The sequence below is a fragment of the Aotus nancymaae genome, unplaced genomic scaffold (genome assembly GCF_030222135.1).
Source record: "Aotus nancymaae isolate 86718 unplaced genomic scaffold, 86718_ANA_hifiasm-v0.15.2.pri h1tg000010l, whole genome shotgun sequence".
Lineage (NCBI taxonomy): Eukaryota > Metazoa > Chordata > Mammalia > Primates > Aotidae > Aotus > Aotus nancymaae.
Genome location: NW_026988421.1, coordinates 71,173,557 through 71,195,955, shown reverse-complemented (window position 1 = coordinate 71,195,955; position 22,399 = coordinate 71,173,557). Strand labels below are relative to the sequence as shown.

The 22,399-nt window shown below is 50.0% G+C and overlaps 1 long non-coding RNA gene across 4 annotated transcripts in view; it reads right to left on the bottom strand.

Moving 5' to 3' along the window:
- The window catches only part of LOC105709851 (uncharacterized), a 38,586-nt gene extending 17,489 nt beyond the window's left edge, over positions 1-21,097 (bottom strand). For 2 of the 4 annotated variants that reach the window (XR_010341823.1, XR_010341822.1), the window contains exons 1-3: positions 20,989-21,097; positions 3,966-4,208; positions 1,531-1,764 (exon numbers count right to left, since the gene is read on the bottom strand). This is a non-coding gene — a long non-coding RNA (uncharacterized LOC105709851). Of the gene's footprint in view, positions 1-1,530; positions 1,765-3,965; positions 4,209-14,883; positions 15,322-20,988 lie in introns of those variants that run through there. The other 2 variants (XR_010341820.1, XR_010341821.1) reach the window with 2 other exon arrangements.
- Between the last annotated feature and the right edge of the window lie 1,302 nt (positions 21,098-22,399).

Genomic DNA, 22,399 nt, shown 5'->3' with positions numbered 1-22,399 from the left:
TTGATTTCTCAGTCTTGAGGAGAGACCAGAAATTGGAGGTGAGGCTGCTGCTGTTTCCACCAAGGCTTCTTCCTGGGGCCTGGTTGAATCCCCTCCTATGGATTCATTTTCTCTTCATGGAAGAACAAGAAAGTTCCACCTGTGTCCCAAGAACAAGTGTCTGCATTGAAGACGGCAATCCCAGGCCTAGCAGGGCAGCTGGTGCATATGCATCCTGGGTGCAGTCTGAAGGCAGCTGCACTGAGGGTCATGCTGGGTCCCTTCCTGGGTGCAGGAGACAGGGCCAGTACCCAGGCCCCAGGACCACTCCTCTGCATCATCTCCACTTCTCGCAGATGCCAAGCACCAGATTCTGAGATGAGACAATTAAGGCCCGCTGGACCTTGCAGGGTAACATCCAAAGAGCGGTAACCATGGTTTCTAACAATAGCCGCTGTGCATGGAACAGGCTCACACCTCAGAGGGTGGGAGGAGGCACAGCTGGAAAGGCTGGGGAGGGAGTCTGCCAACCTAGATCAACCAGGATGGAGGCGGAGGCTGGTGTCCTCCAAAATGGCAGTCCATACCTGCCCTAGACCACTCCAGCTATGCTGACTCGCAAGACTGCCTGACTGCCACCAGCACTTAGGAGATCTCCTGGGGGCCTACCTGGTTTAGGCCTGGCTAGGGGAGGCAGTGGAAGCCTGGGGTCAGAGCCTAGCTCCTTGCAGCTTCACCAGGCAGCCTAGGGCAAGCTTTACCCAGTCTGTGGGAGGTAAGCTCCCAGCCCCACCCCAGGGCATCCTCCTTCACACCCTGTGAGCTACCATAAGGTCTTCAGGATCAGTTAACATAAACCTTCCCAAGGGAGATGGGTGCTGGGGACTGGGCCCCAGGGAGCCACAGCTTCAGAGAACATCAGCATGTATCTGACAAGTGGGGAAACTGAGGCCCAAAAAAGGAAAGAGACTCACAGAGGGACTTGAAAGAGGAGATTAGGGCAGGGTTTTCTGTGCTAAATATTACTCTCCCCAGCGCTTATGTGGACCTGGGGCTTCAAAGGGTCTTTCTCCTGCTGCCTCTGGACCTAGCAGAGGCGGGAGAAGCCCCTGGGCTAGAGTGGCCTGTTATGGTCCTGGAGACAGGGTTCCTAGGGCCAGTTGGGAAACCCCAGCCCAATCCCAGGAGTCCAGTGAGAGCCCTAGGCTGGGCGGTGTGCCTGGCAGAAACTAGCTCAAAGCAATTTTCTCCCCAGCTGGTAGGAGAGATAGGTTGTGTGTGTGGAAGGGCAAGAGTCATCCACCTGGCCTCCTGGGATCTCCTTCCTGCCCACAAGATGGGGTAGCACATCCAATTCAGAGGCCTGACCCAAGGCTTCCTGGGGCCTCTGCCTCCCCCAGGGAAAGGCCAGGGCTGGTGCCTGACCAGTTCTGGGTGGCCCACAGGGTTGCCAGGCCAGGGTGGCAGTGGGGACAAGAGCCCCGGGCCTGAGCTCCCAGGATGCATAATGTGGGGACATGAAAGACAAGCTTAGCTCCACCCAGGACTCACCCTGCCAGCTGCTGGCATCTCTGCCAACTCCTACAAAAGCCCACAGCCCCCAGGCCTAGGAGGACTAAGGTCGGCCCCTGGTGGGGCTGAGGCCTGGAGACACGAATGGATGCCAGAGGAGGGAAAGGGCTGGCATGTCTGCTTTTCATGGCAGTCTAGCTGTGGGTCCAAGACACGCAGAAGGTTGGTGGTTTCTCAGGGTCTAAGGGAGCCAACCTGGTCTTACATTTCCATCTGCAATGGAAACCAGGAGAAAAGTGTGTCAGGGCATGACAGGAAACATGCCTCAATCCTTCCTTCACAACCCCTCAGAGTGGACCCAGCTGCCACCCTCCAGAGTCACTGTCCCCTCTCAGCCCTCACCTCAGAACACCTGCCACATCTCTGTACTTCTCTGTCCCACAGGCATCTCCAACTCAACCTGTCACACAGATCTCCTCCCTGGCCGCTGCCTCCCACTCTCCACCAGCAATCATACTCGTTCTTTGATTCCAGAGCCCACCCAGGACAGCACAGGTGGGTGCCCAGCAAGCACTGGCTGGACTGAATGAAGTCCAGTCCCCATGGAGGCACCCCAGCCATTAATAGAATCAAATTATATTTATATATATATACACACACACACATATATATATATACGCGCGCGCGCACACACACACACACACATATATTTTGAGATGGAGTTTCAGTCTTGTTGCCCAGGCTGGAGTGCAGTGGTACGATCTTAGCTCACTGCAACCTCCACCTCCTGAGTTCAAGCAATTCCCTACCTCAGCCTTCTGAGTAGCTGGGATTACAGGCACTCACCACCAGGCCCAACTAATTTTTTGTTTTTTTTAGTAGAGACAGGGTTTCACCATGTTGGCCAAACTGGTTTTGAACTCCTGGCCTCAAGCAATCCACCCATCTTGGCCTCCCAAAGTGCTAGAATTACAGGTGTGAGCCACACCCGGCCAGAAGGGACATATATTAAACAGTTCTGCACCAGGCTTCATGCTAAGGCTTTATAAACATCAGGTACTACTTATATCCATTTTGCAGATAAAGAGACTGAGGCACAGAGAGGCAACATGGACCTGAAGCTACAAGCTAGGCAGTGTGGGATTTTAACTGGGGTCTTAAATGTGCTATTCCACTTACTGGGCAGGGACAGCCCACACTATATGCTGGGGGCCAAGAGAGCTAGCTGGATTCTGCCCCAGTTCTACCAGAGGTCTAACTGCATGACTTGGGAGAGTCACGGCCCCTCTCTGTCAGCATAAGTAATGCAAATTTTCCAAGCCAGAGAGAATTTCTGCCATGGAGCGACGTTGCCAAACTGGTGCACACACTTCTCCCGTGGCACGTGTGTTCATGACGCCTCTGACTTGAGTCTGCCCTTGTCTCTACCATCAGCCATGGGTGCTGCCAGCTGAGGCCCAGGCTGTCAGTGGGGGTGGGAGTGGGGGCTTCATGTCCTGAGCATGGGAACTTCTGCCCAGGCAAGAGGGTCCTGGAAGCTGGGAAGTCAGTCATGTGGCACAGGGATGGGGTGGAAAATGGCCCTCCACAGAAGCTTGTCCAGCCCACAGACCGCCCGACCCCAAGGTGGGCTACCTCACAGAGACAGTGGATCCTCCAGTCTGGCCTACTTGCCGCTGCTGCCAAGTTGTGTAACTTGGGTGGGTGGTAGACACAGATCAAAGCCCTTGGCAAGGTCAGCTGCCCTTTCTCCCAGCACAGCCCTTAGCTCCTCTGCTGCAGACAACTGCTTCAGCCCATGAATGAGTGAGGTTTGTTCAGAATGGAGTTGGCCCGCCGAGTTCTTGTTCAATGTTTCTCAAACCATCCCCATTCCCTGCCTGTCTCCAACAAGCTTTTGGGTTTACAAACCCTACAACATAATGCAGTGGTTAACAATGTAGGCTCTGGAGGTGATCAGCTTAAGTTCACGTTCCAGGTTCACAAATTACTAATTGTGCAACCTTGTATAAGTCACTTAATTTTTCTGTCTCTCTGCTTCTTCATGTGAAAAATGAGTATATACATGTACCTATGTGGTTCCCTCTATAGATGTTATGGACTTCATTGAGATACTGCATGTAAAGTATCTAGCACATGATAAGAGGTCAAGAAATTACTAGTATTTGTCCTCTTGGAGCAGGTGTGCCTGCCACAATCTGACAGCTCATGCCCAATGATCTGAGGTTCCCTGCCAGTTCCTTACTCCCTCCGGAGGGGGTGGCCCATCCCCCAAGAGGTGTACACTGACCACTCACTTCTTCCCACTGGTAAATATATCAAATTAGGCAGGAAAGGCATAAGAGACGTAAGAGGCTGAGGATCTTCATGAGATGGACGATGCACAGAGCCCAGGTCTTGTAGACCTCTGAGTGGACGCGTGTCTCCACAATAAAGGAGATGTAGTCCACCGGGATGGAGGAAATGAAACCTACCAAGAACCAGCTTTTCAGGTAGTTCTTCTTAATCCGCTGTGGATCCAGGATGATCTCTGGGTTGTCCTCCACCACAATCCCGTGTGGAAGCTGAGGACCAAGTTGATGAGGAAGAATGTGTCTGACACTACACTGAAGACAATCTAGGGTGTGGTGTTCTCATCCTTGAAGAAGGTGATGCCCACAGGAATGATGATCAGGTTTCCCACCATCAGCAGCAGCACGGTCAGGTCCCAGTAAAATCTGCCCAGAGACACAGGCGTCAGTCACCAGGAGGAGAGAGAAGACAAGTAACAGACTAAGAGAGGAAGATCTGAGGGACAACAACTGGGAGAAAGAAGTCTTGGGAGGTTCCAAGACAGGAAGATAGGCACATGGGTACCAGGGCAAGATGTGGAGAGTGGCACAGAGAATGGCACAATAAGAGGCTCCTCATTCACTAAGGATACCCTCCGTTATCCTCAGAAGGATGCCCTTCTGAGTGTTCCTGTGACCCCCAATGACAAGCTTCCTCCTCCCATCCCCACCCCACAGTGAGAGTCAGGCTGAAAGCAAATCGGTCACACTCAGAGAGAAGCAAGAGGCTGCTTTAGCAAAAGGAGCAGCTCACCCCACACCACCCCAGGCTCAGCCTAGGCTGCCCCATTTTCCCTGAGGGATTTGTGGCTTGAGTCAGGCTGTCAGGGAAACATGCCACAGACCATGACAAAAGAGCAGGTGAGGTGCAGACACAAAGCAGGTGCCTGGGAGGCAGGAGGCCCAGACTCCAGCCCCAGCTTTGTCATCAACATGCTGTGTGACATCCAGAAGGGCCCCTCTACTCTGGGTCTCAGTTTCCCCACAGTACAATGAGTCCTATCATTCTGGGCTGGCCCTCTCCCACACTAGTTCTCTAGCACCCTCCTTTAGTCTATCCCCTATAATCAGAAAATGTCTGACCATCTCCTTCCCTTAGAGGTTTGCCTCCTAACATGAGGGTGTGGAGGGGAGGAGATAGCTTCAAAAGCAGAAGAATTAATGGGGAGATTTCAGGCACCAGTGAGGGACCACTCAATGCCTTGGCCTCCCAAAGTGCTGAGATTACAGGTGTGAGCCACTGTGCAAGGCTCTGTGTATATTTTTACCACAAAAAAAGTTGCATGGTTTTAAGCCACAAGTTTGTAGTAATTTGTTACAGCAGTAATTGAAAACTAATATATTGTACACAATGCAGTGGTGAGGGGTTGGGAAGATGATGGTCAAAGGGTAGAAAATCTCAAGCCGGGCACAATGGTGTAGTCTATAGTCCCAGCAACTTGGAAGCCTGAGGCAGGAGGATTGCTTGAGCCCAGGGGTTTGAGGCTGCAGTGGGCCTTGATCACACCATGAATAGCCACTGCACTTCAGCCCAGACAATATAGCAAGACCTTGTCTCAAAAAAAACAAAAAACAAAACTCCTCAGTTAAAGAGGAGGAATATGTTTTTTCCTTTGCACAGCATGATATAGTTAATAATAGAGTACTACACATCTCAAAATTGCTAAGAGAATAAACTTTAAACTTTCTCACTGCAAAAAAAAAATAAGCATTTGAGGTGATATATATTTAATAGTTTGCTTTAATTACTTCATATCGTATTCATAGATTATAACATCACTTTGTACTCCATAAATTTACATAATTATAAATGTTAATTTACAATAAAAAATGTTTAAGGAAAACTATTGGCCAGGCACGGTTGCTCATCCCTGTAACCCCAGCACTTTGGGAGGCTGAGGTGGGCAGATTACATGAGGCCAGGAGTTTGAGACCAGCCTGGGCAACACAGTGAGACCCCGACTCTATTAAAATACAAAAATTGGCCAGGCACAGTGGCTCACGCCTATAATCCCAGCACTTTGGGAGGCTGAGGCAGGCGAATCACCTGAGGTCAGGAGCTCAAGACCAGCCTGGCCAACATGGTGAAATCCTGTCTCTACTAAAAATACAAAATTAGCTGCGCATGGTGGCAGGTACCTGTAATTCCAGCTACTGGGGAAGCTGAGGCAGGAGAATCACTTGAACCTGGGAGGCAGAGGCTGCAGTGAGCCGAGATCATGCCATTGCACTCCAGCCTGGGCAAAAAGAGCAAACCTCTGTCTCAAAAAATAAAAATAAAAACACAAAAATTAGCCAGGTGTGGTGGCACGCACCTGTAATCTCCACTAATCAGGAATTGCTTTGAACCCAGGAGGCGGAGGTTGCAGTGAGCCAGGATTGTGCCAATGCACTTCAGCCTGGGCGACAGAGCAAGACTGTCTCAAAAAAAAAAAACCTTAAAGAAAACTAATACATACAGTGACTATTCCTTCTCTCTTTCCCTCCATATCCTTCTATGGCATTCTCTTTCCAAGGGTCTCTGCTCTCTTTGCATAAGAGCTATGTGGACACGTCTACCTAACTCAGCAAGGTTTCTTCGAAAAGGAAAGCATTAAACCACCAAGACTACAAAAAAAAGCCCTTTCCAACAATGGAAGCAGGGACCAGGTGCTTGCCTCTCCCACATGTTGGCAACGGGGCTTGGCACAGGTGTACTAACTTGAATTACCAGTCAACATGAGACACCAGGGGACTCGGGCCCTCGGTGGCTTCTGCGTGGCCAGGCTACACACTCCCAGTCAGCAGAGTTGCACAGGCAGGGCCATCATATCCCATCGGCCAGGACCTTACAATCAGATGCCAGAGGTCAGTTTAGCACCTCAGAGATGACTCAGTTCATTTCAACCCACCCCACCTCACCCCAATTCAAAATGACGGAGAGGAGAACATGGCACACCAAGGTGATACAGCAAGACCCTAAGAGGGCTGGTGCCAAATCCCCCCCACCCCCACTCCCAGGCAAGAGCTCATCGTCCCCAGGGCAGGGTGGGTACAGAGGCTTATTGTCCTCAGAGCCCGCTGGCAGACTCAGGCCCAGTTCTCTAGGATGTTTCTTTGTATTCCATGGGGCGGGGAGCTGCCTGTGGGAGTTCAAGCCTGGGTTGCTGCTTCTTGCCCAAGGCAACAGCAGGTACAGTGAGAAGACCAGGGCTGAAAAGAGGTTAATTTTGCAATATTGGGGAATGACTTCCTTTCAAGAAACATACCGAAGGGGGAAGAGATGTGATAAAATCCTGCCCCTCCTGTACATTTCACCTATGCACGCTAATCAGATTTGTGTGGGCTCCCTCTTCATATAAACAGACAGCAAAGGGTCACAGAATATCTGAGGAAGGCTCTACCAAGAAAGGCAGAGACCAAAACAGAAGAAAAGGAACCAAAGATACAGACGATGAGAAGTAGAGGACAAAAATATAATCAATATCCTGAGAGAAAATATTATAGCCATAAAACAAAAAGATCAGCAATCACTGTAAAATTTGAGAGCCCAAGAAGCAAAGAAAAGATACTAAAACTTCAGAAAAGAAGAAATGAGGGTCCTTTTTCTGGGGAACTGTAAGGACACTGGATGTCAACAGCCACACTGGAAACTACAAGACAACGGAATAATGTGTTCAGTGTTCAGAAAGGAAATTATTTTCAGATTATAATTCTATAGCCAGCTAAATTATCCACTACTGAGAGGATGGAACAGAGATATTTGGAGGCATACAAAGCTTCAAAAATGAAAAGCAAAAACCTACCTCCCATGCACTTTTCTTAGGAACTTTTGGACGATTTCAGCAAAATGAGAACATAAGTAAGGAAAATAAAGAAGATAAAATATATAGGATCTAGGAACAGGGGAATCTAACACAGAAGACTGTAAAAAGTAGTCCCCAGATTATAGTTGAGCAGCAGGCCTGGGGAGCAACTAGACCAGTTTGGAACAACAGACACACAGAAAATCAGGCCCCAAAATGGGGAAAGCATCCACTTGAGGAATAACGGGACACGAAGGACTGTACTCCTACTCCTAATGTGTGACCACAGCACACTACTGGCACAGCATCAAACAATGTAATTTATGGTCACAATAATGCAGACATTAAATATTGATGTATGTATTGGTTCCTTAGCTATCAAGCAGGAAGTCAAAATATTTCAAAACTGACAAATTAAGAAACAGTAACATAAGCCTATTAATTAAAAATAATGAGGTAGTTAAAAATGGTTAACTCTGGAGAAAGAAAGAGAAAGGATGTGTCAGGGGACTGCTGGTTTCATTATAAGCCTTTTGGATCCACATATTTGGCTTTTTTCATTTTTTATTATAAAATATTTTTTATAATATAGCAACAAATACAACATATTTATGAGTTATAAAGCATAATAAAATAAGCATTCGTTATTATCTAACTTTAGAGAGAAAATTATCTGCCAGGCAGGGTGGTTCACGCCTGTAATCCCAGCACTTTAAGAAGCCAAGGCAGCCGGGCGCGGTGGCTCACGCCTGTAATCCCAGCACTTTGGGAGGCCAAGGCGGGTGGATCACGAAGTCAAGAGATCGAGACCATTCTGGTCAACATGGTGAAACCCCGTCTCTACTAAAAAATACAAAAATTAGCTGGGCACGGTGGCGCGTGCCTGTAATCTCAGCTTCTCAGGAGGCTGAGGCAGGAGAACTGCCTGAACCCAGGAGGCGGAGGTTGTGGTGAGCCGAGATCGCGCCATTGCACTCCAGCCTGGGTAACAAGAGTGAAACTCCATCTCAAAAAAAAAAAAGAAGCCAAGGCAAACAGATCACTTGAGGCCAGGAGTTCGAGACCAGGATGGCCAACGTGACAAAATTCCATCTCTACTAAAAATGCAGAAATTAGCCAGGTGTGGTGGCACATGTCTATAATCCCAGTTACTCGGGAGGCCGAGGCCGCAGTGAGCTAAGATCACGCCATTGCACTCCAGCCTGGGTGACAGAGGGAGACTCTGTCTCAAAAAAAAAAAAAAAAAAAGAGAGTATTACTACATTCTTCTGTTTTTTGAGACAGTCTCTCACTCTGTCCCCAGGCTGGAGTGGTCACCCAGGCTGGAGTGCAGTGCTGCAATCTTGGCTCACTGCAGCCTCAGTCTCCCGAGTAGCTGGGATTATAGGCATGTGCCACCATGCTGGTTAATTTCTGTATTTTTAGTAGAGACAGGGTTTCACCACGCTGAGCAGCCTGGTGAACTACATTCTTCAGCTGCTTTCTGAAAAAATAGGCATATAGCTTTTAGGGGAAAGTTAAAACAAAACACTAGCAGCCACTCTCTGGGACTGGTACCGGCATCTACAGTAGGTCCAGGTTTTGTGGGGCCTGAAGCTTACAAGATTTTAGGAGTCCTCTTCAGGACAAAAAATGCAGAACATCTTAGTTTTTTGCAAATGTTATGAACCATATGACTCCGTGAACTCACTGCTAGGGCCCCTCCCACGGCCCCTCACTAGGGTGCTGTGAGTCCGGGTACCTGAAGCTTCCGTTTTGTTAGCTTCACAGTAATCCTACCTGGGTTTATGGAGGCACCAGGGGCTGGACTAGACTCCACAGGATAGGGAAGAAAAAAATAAAATCTTGGCCTGCATCATGCTTTCTCTCTAGCTGGAGAGATAAACACAATAGCGCACTTCCAAGAAAACACACACTACAATATTTAAGAGCCATTCCCAGGAAGAGTGGGGAGGAAGACAAAGAATTCAGAAAATGTGTTCCTTGGGAGCGGAGCATAGGGGCATCTGAGAAACTGGCCGTTCTCTGATGGGCCTTGGCAAACCTAAGCCCTTCGGGCCTTGTCTACCTTACCTATATCCAATGAGTGCGCCTGCAGGGCCTCAGTGGTCTGCTATGCTGCCTCCTGGAACCTGGGACTCCTGAAGGCTTTTGCAGCTCAATAGCATTATTTCACTGGAGGGAGGAAAGGGCTGGAAAAGGGGGAGACTCTGGCTTAAATCTTTCAAAAATATTAAAACAGGAGGAGCTCTGGCACCAAGGGCCCCACATTCCTGCATGGTGACACTCGGCTAGGGCTGGCAACAGCTGTACACCTCCCTCCCTCCCCCATTCAGCTACCTGGGCTGTCCTTGCAGGAATCTGCATTTGTGATCTCAGGAATAGAGGTTTACCAAGGCCTTTCCAGTTGTTGTGTGATGAGCCATCCCATTTCCTTGTGCATGGCTGGCACAGGCCCTTCTCTCACCATAGGCTGAGGAAGAGAGGTGGAGAAGACTGAAGAGTGTGATGGGGCAGCAAGGTGCTCCCTGGTCTCTCCCGAGGAGGCCGTGATGCCCATCAGCCAGTCCTTGGTGCCTGTTTAAACCACTCTGGAAGCCCAGGCCCTTCAAGCCTGGGAGACTTAAGAGAGTGTATATTCTAGCTCCAAATGGCTGAGTACCCTGCTCTGCCTAAAAGCCTCAGGAAACCTCTCCAAATAGCCGTTATCAAGAACTGCTCTTCAAATGGTACCAACGTCCCCAGTCAGTGGCATGTAGCTAGAAGCCGCAAGAATCTGCAGCTCACTCTGGAGGAGAAAACACCTTCAGTTGGGAATGGGCTGACCCTTCTGCAGCTGGCATCCTAAGCTGTGTCAAGCAGTCTGGGGGCCAAAAGTCATTCACACTGGGCCACTGAAGAACAGCAAGATAACTCAAGGTACCTCAGGGACATGCATGATGGAGAGAAGCACAGAAAATGCATGTCCTTAGCCCAGCCCAGCTCAGCAATTTCCCTTTTCAGGACACCTCTGCTCAGGTAATCCCTCTAGCTGGTCTGACTCTCTTGGCCTTCCCTGAGTCTAGATGAAGTTAGTCCACTTTCACACTGCTGATAAAGACATCCTGAGACTGGGCAATTTACAAAAGAAAGAGGTTTATTGGATTCACAGTTCCACTTGGCTGGGGAGGCATCACAATCATGGCGGAAGGTAAAAAGCACATCTCACGTGGCAACAGACAAGAGAAGAGAGCTTGTACAGGGAAACTCCCCTTTATAAAACCATCAGATCAGGCTGGGCACGGTGGCTCATGCCTGTAATTCCAGCACTTTAGGAGGCCAAGGTGGGCAGATCACAAGGTCAGGAGGTCGAGACCAGCCTGGCCAACATGGTGAAACCCTCATCTCTACTAAAATACAAAAACAAAATTAGCCAGTATGTATGGTGGCAGATGCCTGTACTTCGGACACTGAGGCAGGAAAATCGCTTGAAACCGGGAGGCAGAGGTTGCAGTGAGCCGAGATTGTGCCACTGCACTCCAGCCTGGGCAATGAGAGCAAAACTCCATCTCAAAAAAATAAATGAGTAAATGAAGAAAATAAAATAAAAAATAAAACCATCAGATCTTGTGAGACTTATTCACTATCACAAGAACAGCACAGGAAAGACCTACCCTTGTGATTTGATTACCTCCCACCAGGTCCCTCCCACAACATGTGGGAATTTAAGATGAGATTTAGGTGGGGACACAGCCAAACCATATCACACCTCTTTCAGGAAGCCCACCTGATCTCCCACCCACAATGCTCACTGTTCCTGGAACTCTCCCAGCACTTGTCCTAAAATGTTTTCCACATTCTCTAGAGTTCTAATAAGCTCCCCTTTTTCTAACTCCTAGGATAGATACACATATTACCTTCCTATATACCACCTCATTAACCTCCACAATGCTCCTATTGGATAGGTATTATCACCCTCATTTTATAAGCAAGGGAACCAAGGCTGAGCTGGCTCCTGACATGCAAAGTTCACACACCCAAGTGCCAGAGTCAGACACTTTTTCTAGGCCTCCCCGTGAGAGCATCAGTTGCTGCAGGCTATAGGACAGGCCTCTCCTCCTGTCTCCCACCACCGCCTGCCACAGGGCTGGAACCATGAGGTCCTTGACACATACTGAATATTGGCAGGAATCCCAGTGGACCCTGACTCATTTCTTCCATTCTCTGGGTGGCACCTGTTTGGGTAGCCTCTGTTACATAGGCCCCAGGAATTCTGGGGGCAGGGGGGACACATCTAGGACATTTCCCTCTCCCCAACCCCAAGGCAGGACCTTAAGTGATGTGAGTGGGCGTATGAACATCCCAAGCACTTCTGAGAAGGGGGTGGGGACCCTGGGTGGGGGCTCCAGAGCCCCAGTGCCCTGCCCTTGCTGGTCGCAGGGGCCATTAGGTCACCAAACCAGCCAGCTAGTCTCAGGGCAGCACTCCACCAACCCTGACTACATTTTCCCAGGCACTAAACAAAAAGCCTACGCAGGTGCTGTTAAGCATTCAGCTCCCCACCCACGTGCCAGGAACTAAAAATAGCTGCAGCCTATGTCAATCATTAGCCAGGCTACGCCTCAGACCTCCCCTCTGAGCCCTGGCACCTGGGGCAGCTCAGGCTGGGAGAGTGGCAATGGGCAGCATCTGGGGCCTCACCAAGGAGCTGAACTTGAGCAAGCAGGTTCTGAAAGACACTTCTTCAAGATAAACTCAATTCCCAGTGCACTGGCATTTGGATTACATGAGAATCCTAACATACTGGAGCTGGGAGGGGCCTTCATGAAATCACTTAATTCAACTGGTTTATTTTATTTGAGGTGGCAGCTGAGGCCCAGAGAGCAGGAGGACTCTGCCTGAGGTCTCAGAGCTGGCGTGGGGCAGGGCAATGATTAGAACCACGTCCCTGGATTTCCAGACCAGTGCATTATGGACCAGGCTGGTCCCCCAACACTCAATGCATTTCTGGGCTCCATCCCACCTTCTCAGGCTGGGGAACGGACTTGAGAAATACAAAGAGGTTAAACCTCAGAAAGAGAGAAGAAGAAAATGACTGCTGCCCCCCAAATAATGTCCCATATAATCAAGCCATACAGAAAAGCACCAGCCGCTCCATGGGAGCCTTGTGACCCTGTTTCTCTCCAGATCACCTCCCTGTGTGTTGATGACAACAGAGAATGGGGGTTGGCAACCACTGCTCTGATCTCTCAAGGATATTACCAGCCATGGAGACCAAACATCAGCCCCACCTCAGTTCAGGGTTCAAATGGCCTCCGCCCCCAAGCTGTCCAAGAAACAGTCACCTAGGTATCACATTTGGAGTTGAAGAAGGCAAGCTGGGAGGAGGTAGCACAAAAAAATAACCCCTATCCCACTGGGTCTTGGAGGGGCCCCTTGATCCCATGGGGTCTGGAAGATCTGGTGGTGGATCCAGAGACGGAGCAGGTGGATGCCAGACCAGACGTTTGGGAGCAGCAGATGACTCTCGGGGCAGCAGCAAAGTCACAGCAGCTTGCCAGCCTGTGCACAAGCCCACAGGAACAGAGGCTGCCTTGTTTGCACTGCCTGCAGGATTGCCACTGTCATGAGAAACCATCCCCACTTCCTAACCTGAGGAACACAGGCTTAGCCAATAGCAAGACTGGTAAGCATAGCAGTAGTAGTTTCAAATTCAGGAGAGCAGTGGGTGGTGTTCCAGAAACTTCTGGTTGTCCTCCTCAACCATCTGTTCTCTCTTGCTTTAGTAACAGAACACTCACCATAGCCTGGCACACAGCAGCCCCAACTAAGGACTGTTTCTCAGACTCCTAGCAGCTCGGAGGGCCTGCCATGGGGATGTGAAAGTGAGCAGTCTTGGGCTATGCAGGTAAGGGAGGCACCTAAACGGTGCTACCCAAAATGTGGCCCAGAGACTGGCGGCATGACACAATCTGGGAGCCTATAAGCAATTAAGATGCCCAGGTCCCATTGCCGATCTCCTAAATCAGAAAGATTAGGGGTGCAGTCAATCTAAGAATCTGTGTTTTAACAAGCCTTCCAGATTGTTCTTATACATGCTCAAGTTTGAAAACCACAGCCCTAGAGAATGTTAGGGACAACAGTCCAGAAGGAGCCTGAACAACCTCGTGGAACACACACTTAACCTGGACTCTAACTTTTCAAGAAAGAGTGAGAGTGAGAGAGAGAAAAAGAGAGAGAGGGAGTATCCTCTCTTCACTCACAACCAAACCTGAATCGTAATACAGGTGGCATTGAGAAGATGATGTATTGCTTAACCCAAACAGCAAAAATCAGGAAAGGAGTAACATGCAAGTATAAGTGATAAGCAAGATGCAAGGAATAAAATCAAGTACACATGGTATGTGAAGTCAGAATTCCTCTCCCAAAGACAGAAACCATGCAATTAGGTTTGTTGCTGTTATTGTCTTCCGTCATCCTCCATCCACCCCCAACCATGTGCTGATTGTATAAGAGAAACAATTTTTTTTAATGAAGCTTCCATCTTCAAGAAAAACTTTTTTAAGTGGGAAAGAAACATTTAAAACTAAGGGTTGGTCAAAGACATACCAAATAAATGCAAAGAAAAACCAGAGGTGGAAATATTAACATTAAAAATAGGCAGCCGGGCATGGTGACTCACACCTGTAATCCGAGCACTTTGGGAGGCCAAAGCAGGTGGATCACCTGAGGTCAGGAGTTCAAGACCAGCCTGGGCAACATGATGAAACACCGTCTCTACTAAAAACACAAAAATTACCTGGTCACGGTGGCGCATGTCTGTAATCCCAGCTACTTGGGAGGCTGGGGCAGGAGAATCCCTTGAGCCCAGGAGTCCGAGGTTGCAATGAGCTAAGATTGCACCATTGCACTCCAGCCTGGGCAACAGAGTGAGACTCTGTTTCCAAAAAAAAAAAAAAAAAAATATAGTCTGGGCACAGTGGTTGGCCGGGTGCAGTGGCTCATGTCTGTAATCCCAGCACTTTGGAAAGCTGAGGCGGGCAGATCACTTGAATCCAGGAGTTTGAGACCAGCCTGGGCAACATGGGAAAACCCTGTCTCTACCAAAAATACAAAAATTAGTCAGTCTTGTAATCCGGTCTCAAAATAAATAAAAATGAAAAACTATATAAAATTTAAAAATACGTACATTGAGGACTTTTCGATAATCCTGCCTTAGCAGGTCAAGGGGTTTTTCCAGCCATTTCTCTCGGGCATTTGCCTTTATCTGTAAACACAGGACTTGGAGAACTACTCACTAGGATCTCAGGGTACAACGAGGCGTAGGCTAGTCCAGCATGCTGAGATAGTTTATGTGGCATAAAACACAAGCACAGAGACGAGCTTAACACTTGTGGCCTGCATCTTTCTGCCCTCCGGCCCTGGAAAGTGTTTGTGTACTGGCTACCCCGTCAAAAACTCATCTTGCTGCCTCGAATGAGGAAGGAAACACGTAAATGCGAGGCAGAGCAGTCTGCTCCTTGGATCTACAGGAAGGGGGCGGGAACTGCAAAGTGAAAGAAGAGGTTCCTAGGCAACGTCCCCAGAGTTTGGACACAAATCTCATTTTAGCCACCTCTCCTAAAAATCCAGCTATCATGGGGACCATCAGGACAGCCAAGGACAGGGAGCTCGTGATTATCAGTGAGACCTGATTACTAACCACTCTGTGTGAGCCTGAACAGAAACTAAAGGGCTTGAATGTCCTCTGACTGATGCCTACATTTAAATTTCTTTTTTTTTTTTTGAGACGGAGTTTCGCTCTTGTTACCCAGGCTGGAGTGCAATGGCGCGATCTCGGCTCACTGCACCCTCCGCCTCCTGGGTTCAGGCAATTCTCCTGCCTCAGCCTCCTGAGTAGCTAGGATTACAGGCACGCGCCACCATGCCCAGCTAATTTTTTGTATTTTTAGTAGAGATGGGGTTTCACCACGTTGACCAGGGTGGTCTCGATCTCTTGACCTCGTGATCCACCCGCCTCGGCCTCCCAAAGTGCTGGGATTACAGGCGTGAGCCACCGCGCCCGGCCTACATTTAAATTTCTGAGCCTTTCATTTACTGTCTTATAAAATGTACTTATTTAGTAATTTTAAGACTGTAAAGAAAAGAGATTCTCCCAGATCCTTGGCCATATATTGTCCTAAAACACAGACAATATAGGATTTAAGGCCAAAGACCAAAGGCATTAAATAACCAACAAATGACACAAGGTAGGAAGATCAGCTTGATAAACCTGTATACAAGAAACAAGAAAGCCAAATTCAAAAGACTACAACTTCCACAAATATAAGTAGAGCTGGACTTTGAAAAACTACAGTGAGGCTACGCACAGTGGCTCATGCTTGTAATTCCAGCACTTTCGGAGGCTGAGGCAGGTGGATCTCCTGAGGTCAGGAGTTTGAGACCAGGCTGGTCAACACAGTGAAACGCTGTCTGTACTAAAAATACAAAAAATTAGCTGGGAGTGGTGGCGGGCGCCTATAATCCCAGCTACTAGGGAGGCTGAGGTAGGAGAATCACTTGAACCCAGGAGTCGGAGGTTGCAGTGAGCCGAGATGGCGCCATTGCACTCCAGCCTGGGCAACAAGAGTGAAAATCCATCTCAAAACAAACAAACAAACAAATTATAGTGAGAGTTTTTGTCATACCTCCCAGAATCTGACAGCCAGGTAAGCAGGGATATAAGAACAACTGAACTTAACAGATATATCTAAAGTCAGCGTCCCGCAGAGTACCTATTTTCTCCTTTCACGTCCATCAAACATGTTAATATTGATCATGCAGTTGGCCACAAAGAAAATTTAATACCAGCCAAGTACAATGGCTCACTCCTGTAATCCCAGCACTTCGGGAAGCTGAAGCAGGGGGACTGCTGGAGGCCAGAGCTTTGAGACCAGCCTGGGAAACATGCTTCATTCATTCATTCATTCATTCATGAGAATGAATCCGTTTTGTGAAAGGAGCAAACCCTTGCAGGCACCTAGGTCTCATGAGCATGGAACACTGTGGGGAGGGATGTCAGTGGCAGTGAAAGGGAGCAGGAGGGTAAATCGAGGAAACAGAATCAAACACTGCCTCAATGACATCCTCCTTGCCTTCAAAGCCAACATTTCAGAGCCTGTCTAAACTTACTATCATCAGATCCTCATGTCCTGCTACTCCTCACCCATTTATTCCAACTGCTGCCATCATCCCACCAGAGCAGCAAAGGCAGACGCATCTCTTCCACATCACTGACCACAGCCGTGATGCCAAGCTGACCACTCTGTTCCACAAAGCAGACTCACCCTGGCTCCTGATACAACCCTGTCCTGGCTTTCTGGGCCCCTCTCAGGCCGCTCTTTTTCTGGGTCCTTTATAGGCTCATCTTCCTTTACTCAGCTGTTTGAGGTGAGTTCTTCAATCTCGCCATGCCCACAACTTCAAATACAAACACAACCTAGACAAATGTGTGTCTAGGCAACACCCCCTGAGCCCCAGACCCACCAGCTTATTTGATATCTCAAAGACACCTCAAACACAACAGGTCCAAAACCAAATGCGTGATCTTCATCCTCCAAACCTGGTCCTCGTCCAGTGTCCCAGGTCTCAGGGACACCAGGGGGATGACTCGAGGGTGAGTGGGGGCGGTCTCTCCTTTTATGCACATCTCAAAGGGCGAGGCCAACTGCTTGGCAACAAGCAGTTCTACAGGAACATGCCTTGTCACCTACTTCCTAAAAATAGCCACGACCTTTTTAGTAGACACAGCAAGCTCACATCTATCATCACCACTCCTTCCCCACCGACACACACGCCCTTTCCCCCAGTGGTGCCACTCCCCAGGCTGGATCTGCTCCCTCAGCCTCCCTGTGAGCAGACTCCATGTTTCTCCTCTCTGCCCTCACTTAGATTCTCCCCATCTCACATCCTCCATGCCAGCTGCTCCCAGGTGTGAGGGGCAGGGGACGCCTGACTTCCCTCTCAATTTCCTTTCCTTCTTCGCTGCTAAGGCAGAGCGCCCAAGCCCCTGGAAAACTAGAGATCCCAGAACCAGGCTTTGACCACCACATGCTCTACCCCCGGCTTGACAGCTCCAGGCAGTCACACACCCACGATTATCAACATTGTCATCACCACCCCCTTATCTCAAACCCCTTTGGGAACATCTTCTCATCTGATTCTCCATTCCAGGCAGGCATTTGATCATCCAGAACATGGGGGCTCTGTGTGGCTGGGTGGCTTGTCCCAGGTTACCCAGCACAGAGAATTCTGTCCCCCAACTCCTTGGTTGCTCCCACCTGTTCCTTCCTCACATCAGCGTGGGCAAGGCCAGCAGTGGTTTGGATCGCTGTTCAGGCTGTACTTTCAGGATCTTCCCCAATAACAAACAACTATGTGACTATCAGGTTTTATTTCATGGGTTATCGGAGATAGCGTCAGTAAGCCTAATGTGTAACAGTTTCAGTGGTTATCAGACAGCTCCATTGAATTTCAACAACTCCCTTAAAAATACAAACTCTCACCAAGAAAACCTCAGTTTCTTCATTAATCCTAAGAGCGTTCCTAAGTATCACTCAAAATTCCTACTATTCTGGGGGCAATGGGATCAGAGGGTGTTGCAGAGAAAAATCCAGAGAAAGTGAAAAGTCTGTTTTTTTGGCTGTGCTGGTGAAGCATACCCTCGCGTGGATGCTTCCTTATGGAACCAAGTGCCAGGAACTGCTTCAGGCTTACAGGAGAAGACGGTGGTTAAGAAGAGAGAGGAGGCCAGGCATCGTGACTCACGCCTGTAATCCCAGCACTTTGGGAGGCCGAGGTGGGTAGATCACTTGAGGTCAGGAGTCCAAGACCAGCCTGGCCAACATGGTGAAACCTTGTCTCCACTAAAAATACAAAAATTAGTCAGGCATGGTGGCATATGCCTGTAATCCCAGCTAATCAGGAGGCTAAGGCAGGATAATCACTTAAACCTAGGAGGCGGAGGTTGCAGTCAGCCAAGATTGTGCCACTGCACTCCAGCCTGGGCGACAGGGTGAGCTCCGTCTCAAAAATAAAAAAAAGAAAAGAAAAGAAAAAAAGAGAGAGAGAGGAAGAAGGGAGGTGAATCCAAGAGGAAGGAGGGGGTGCACCAGAAAGTTTCTGGGACCTCTGATGTTCCAGCATTCAGCAGGCATTATGGTTCCACATTCACCTCCTGCTCACACCAGTTTCTCTTCTACAGTGAGTTCCCAAGAAGAACCCACACTAACCTATTCTGTCTCAACTCCCACTCCTCTCATCCCAAGCCACACATCACGTCCCCAAACACATTACCTAGGCATCACTAATCAATCCTGGCCTTCTAGACACATCCACCCAAGGTGGGCCCCTTCTAAAATATCATGCTTAAAGGCATCAGATGGGACTTCCACTCCCACCTCTTAGTCCCAGTTCATCTCCATCTCACCCTCCCCACTTTTCTCTGCCTATCCAAACCCAGCCTTCAAGGTCCCATATTTTAACCACAGGAAAACCACTTCCCTGCGCTGCCTCTGTTGTTCAATTAATGACAACTAACTTCCTGAGCACCTATATTAGGCAAGGCCCATCTGAGTGCTGCCACCAAGAGGTAAGTTAGAAACAGCCCCACCCTCCAGAGTCAGAGGACCGGGCAGAGATAAGCCACATGGCCACACAAATACTACACAATTCGATAGATGAGAACTGGGTCAGTGCCGGAGGGGCTGAGTGAGCTCAGAGCACATCCCATTCCTCCTGCTAGGGAGCAGGCACCCAGATGGCTCCCAGGAGGGTGGAGAATCCTGGGCAAGACAAGGGAGGGAGGGCATTCCAGGAAGACAGAGAGCATGAGCTTAGCATGAGCTAAGCCAGAAAGATGGTTCAGGAAAAGTGCATTTCAACTTTAGCTGGACCTTCCACTGCTACTATTTTTTGATGCTTACACCTGATTACTTATGAGCCAGGCCTGCCTCACACACTTTATGGCTAATCCGGGTGACACCCACCTGGGACAAAAAAGTATGGTGCAGCAGTCACCACCTGTCTGGTCCATACCTGAGCGCTGTATGGTTGTTAAATAAATGAATGCACTGAATCTCACAACAAGCCTGTGAGGCAGGGATTAGTATTACCCTCATTTTACAGATAAGGAAACCAAGCACAGACAATAGTCAGATACAAGATAGCGAAGTATGCGCCCAAGGTAGTGGGCACCCAACGCCAGGGCAACAAACTGCCTTGGCACCTCACCTGGCCTCTCTTGCCAGGCAACACCTTGCAGCACAAAGAATGCCTTGAGGAAAAGGGCCCCGTTAATCCTCCTGGAATCCCCAACAACTGACTGCTGCATAAAAGGAATGAGGGAAGCAAGGAAAGCCAGTGAGGGGTGAGCATACCAGGCCCTGCCCTGCCAGCCTTTAGTCCCTATTGTGCAGGCAGGGCAGGGCAGGGCAGGGGCTTGGCTTCACAGCTCCACGCCATGCCCAGGGTAGAGAACAGAGGGGAGAGCTACCACAAACTCCCAGTCTCCACAGAGAGGTCACTGATTGGAGGGCAGAGACAGAAATGCCGGGGCCAACTGCTCCCAGCTTGGGCTAGCACTGGCTGGCTTAACTTTTCTCCTCCAGAGTCTCTACGTGACAAACTTCACATCTCTCCTTTAAACCAACAGAGCATTTTATCTTTCTAAGTCTTAAGGGCCTGGCCTGCGCCCGTGGGGAGATGCAAGTCCTGGAATCCCTTTCTGAAACTGGGGATCAAGGCTGGGGAAGCCCTGAAGGCAGCCACAGCACCTGGGATGGCTCCCACATTCTCTCAAACACTGGGGAGAGTTCCTTGCAAATAAACTGCAATAATGGTAGCAGCTCCCAGGATCTGCGTGCTCCCAGTTTCGGAGGAAAGTCCTGAAGGCAGCCTTCTCTGCTTGCCCTCCCCGAGCCCTGCCTGGAAGGGCGCGCGCACCCTAGAAGGCTCCGAGGGGCGGAGGAGGGGTCGGGCCTCCCGCATCCCTCCTGCGGCCGGTCGCCTCCTGCGCGCAGGGTCAAGGCCCCGGGCCCGCCATCGTGCGCGCCCCCGACCCTACCCAGACTCAGACTGAGCCCTTGACCCCTGAGCCCAGGGGGCCCGGCGAGTGCACCCCTATCCTACGGGAGGGGGCAGTTGCCGACGCCGCAGCTGATCGATGGGGCAGCCAGGCCGACACAGCCCGCCCGGGACCCACCGACGCCCTCCTCTGCCCCCCACCGCATGCCTGCCGTGCAACCAGGAAGACGCAGGGCCGCCCCGGGCTGGGCGCTGGATAGCCCCGGGCCTCACCCGCGGGACCGCGGGGCACTGCCTCCGCCCCGTCCTAGGCCCCCGGCCGGCCCGGGACCCTCACTCACCTGGCCACAGGGACCCGGGACGCTAGGGGCGAACTGGGACGTGGGAGGGAGTCGCTCTCTCCGCGAGTGTCCCGGGCGCGGCGCCTGGGTTCTGCCTAGGGCTGGGTCCCTCTCGCGCTCGCCGGGCACTCGGGGCACTGGGGAGTCGCGGGCGCCACAGCAGTCAGGGCGGGGCGGGAGGAGGAGCCCCCTCGGCGGAAAACTCCGCGGGCGTGGCTGCCCCCGGCGCCGGGGGCAGGGCGGGGAGGGGCGGGGCCTGGGCGCGGCCCCGCCCCCGAGATGAGGATGGGGCTGGGCGGGCGCGAGAGGAGCCTGGGCCTTCCGGCTGCGGAGCTGCTCCGGGACGCCTCGGGCTCCGGAGGTTCCGCTGTCGCCCTAACCCTTTACGGCGCCTGGTGCCGCGCAGAGTCGCATTCGCCCTCCCGCAGGGGTGGGCATTTTCTAAGCCCCCTCCAGCCTTGTGTGCGTCGTTAGTAACCCGCTTTAAGGTAAAGAAAACGTTTTACACTGAAAATTCCTTTATAGCAACATTTCCTTTATGGCAACACTCAATGGTGGGGAGGAAGAGGGAAGGTCACACACCGTAGCTGAAGAAGGGAGCGGTCGCGGAGAAACCTGGCAAACCACCCAGCCGTCAAGGTGACCTCGACAGGAGTAAATCATACATACTGACTGCATGCACCGCTGTGGTCTTCCTCCCAAGAACACCTAACCGCACTGTAATCATGAGAAAAACATCACTGATCAATTGAGGCCTTTGCCACAGAATACATGACCAGGACTCCTGAAAACTAGCAAGGTCATCAAAAACCGGGAAAGTCTAAGCCACTGTCACAGCCAAGAGGAACCCACGGAGATATAAAAACGGCGTGTAAAGTGGTATCCCGAACGGGATCCTGGACGGACAGTAGGTAGAAAATAAGGACGACTGAATACAATATGGACTTTAGTGCCTCCGTTTGGGTTCATTCACTGTGGCAAAAGCGCCGCACCAATATAAGATGCGAATATTAATAGGAAAACCCCGGGTTTATGAGAACTCCCTGTATTCACACTTTTTCTGTAAATCTAAAGCCGTTCTAAAAATAAAGCATATTTTTGAAAGGTCGTGGAGGTAATATATGCATATATAGTAGGTATAATTTTTTTTTTTTTTTAAATGAGTGGTGGCTGACGCCTGTAATTTCAGCACTCTGGAAGGCCGAGACAGGAGGATGGCTTGGAGACAGGGCTTCCAGACCAGACCTGGTCTCTAAAAAAAGTAAAAATAAAAAATTCAAAAACTGAATAAAAATTAAGATTCACTCTTCCCTCGACTCCCAGAGCCCACTGTTAGGTATGTCCTTCCAAATATCTCCCTTCAACACATTTTGTGTGTGTGTGTGTGTGTGTGTGTGTGTACATAAACGTG